Source organism: Myotis brandtii, unplaced genomic scaffold (genome assembly GCF_000412655.1).
Source record: "Myotis brandtii unplaced genomic scaffold, ASM41265v1 scaffold383, whole genome shotgun sequence".
NCBI lineage: Eukaryota > Metazoa > Chordata > Mammalia > Chiroptera > Vespertilionidae > Myotis > Myotis brandtii.
The window spans coordinates 925564-927476 of record NW_005364711.1 but is presented as its reverse complement, the minus strand read 5'-3'; the positions used below and the strand labels follow the sequence as shown (position 1 = coordinate 927476).

The 1913-nt window shown below is 42.7% G+C and overlaps 1 protein-coding gene across 1 annotated transcript in view; it reads left to right on the top strand.

Annotated features, from left to right (window-relative positions):
- Nucleotides 1-1913, top strand: part of DGKE (diacylglycerol kinase, epsilon 64kDa) — a 25542-nt gene extending 23629 nt beyond the window's left edge. Inside the window, exon 12 of the mRNA XM_005872541.2 lies at nt 1536-1913. The gene's annotated coding sequence lies outside the window, so the exon portion shown is untranslated. The remainder of the gene's footprint in view (nt 1-1535) is intronic.

Genomic DNA, 1913 nt, shown 5'->3' with positions numbered 1-1913 from the left:
TGGGACTCTTGAGTCTGCAGGCCGACGCTCTATCCACTGAGCCAAACCGGTTAGGGCTGCATATAATTTTTTAAATTCATTCATTAGGCATTAGAGGAAGGGGATTCTGTGGTCCAGCTTCAGTCTGTCATCTTTACCCAGAAGTCCATTTTTACAAATTTTTTGAAATAAAAGTCATTGCTCACTTTCCTGCTTTATTTTTTGAATGATGCCAGGCATAATGCACCTTTTCTTACTCAGTAATTTTAAACATGAATTATGCCTGGCTGTGCTACCCACTGAAGTTCCCAAGGAAGGCTCTCATCTAAGCAACCCCTAACAATTCCGTGTTTTGACTTTTTAAGCAGCTTTACACACACAGTGAGCATCTGGGTGTAGTGCCAGAGGCTTTTACTTTTGTCTCTTAGTACAGTTCTGTGAGGTAGGCATTACTAATCCATTTTACAGACTGGTAACTAACTAGGAGCTTGTTGACCCCAAGTCCTCCTCCCTGCTGCTTTTTCATCATCAACACAACCGCCGCCCACAGTATAAAAAAATGTTGAATACAGTCAGACATGCTATTGAGCTGAGCACTGGGAATGCCAGGGTTTATAAATCAGCCCTCAAAGCAACTCCCCACACAAGGAAACTGGTCATATACATGCAAAGATAAATTACTTGTGGGAGGAATTCAGAGATTTTTGATGGGCTGAATGTGTAATATATTGTCTATAAAGAATTTAATTTTTCGACAGGGTTTGGGACTAGGAAATAGAAACAGCATTCTTCTCATGGGAGTAGATAGAAAAGTAAATTAGTCTATAAAAAAGCTCTAACCACTGTGAGCTCTTGAGGGCAGAGAGCTTACCTTGTTCATCTTTGCATTCAATTAATGAGTATTTCATATTTTCTGTGAAGATCCTGTTCTGTGTTATGGAACCATTACTCTACAGCAAGCATGTCAAATTCGCAGGCCACATGCCTCGTTTATTTGGCCTGTGTTAGCCTTTGAGTTTGACATGCTTGGCCTACAGGACATTGCTCTCAGACTCCAATTTCCAGCATATGAGCAGGTGGGACACTCAGCAATCTGAACAAATTAAGTTGCTGAGGTGCTGCATTCATAGGGCAGCCAGGCAATCAGCAAAACTTTGTGCTCCTATATCTCATGCCCCATCCTCTGGAAAGTGCCCCCAACCAAAGACTCTGCCGAAGGGGCGTGTTCATACCATGTGATCATTAGTCCCTTGTGACTGATTGGTCCCAGGGAGCCCATCAAAGGACCAGCAACCAATCGGAGTCTCTGCTAGGCTTTGTTTTCATGTGTGGCCCCGGAACTGGCCCACCAAGAAAGAAGTACAGAATTGAGACTAAGAGTCTAGAAATTTTTCTAGCTATCTCGACAACTGAATCTAACCATAGTAAAATGTGGTTTGTATTTTGTATGTCTTTTTCATGTCATTTTCTTCTATTATATTTTATAAAAATATCAATGCATGATGTATTGGAAATTTTTTGTTTAATGCAACAAAACCCCTGCTTCTTCACCACAGTTAGTTTGAAAAGCTGTGAAGGAGAGATTGTTCCATGGCGTGACCGCTGCTGGACCCACAAGCTGGACCCGGCCAGAACAGAGATTGCTTGACCGCAAAGCCGCCCTTCAGGACTATCTGCTCATAATCAGTGTTCATTCTGACATTAATCAGCATCCCTCCCCGGCTCCTGGAAGAGGCTGATGCCTCGATCTGGTCAAGCGTGTAATTTCCTGTGTCTGGTAGCATTCACATGCTAGTGCCTGCAACTGTTCCCTCTTTTCCCCTGTATATAATTCTCTGGCATCTACCAAGCAGCCCAGGGATCCATTTTATCTTCTAACCGTCCAGGATGCCTTGTATAGAAGTTTCGCTTAATAAACTCTATTAATTCCCAGA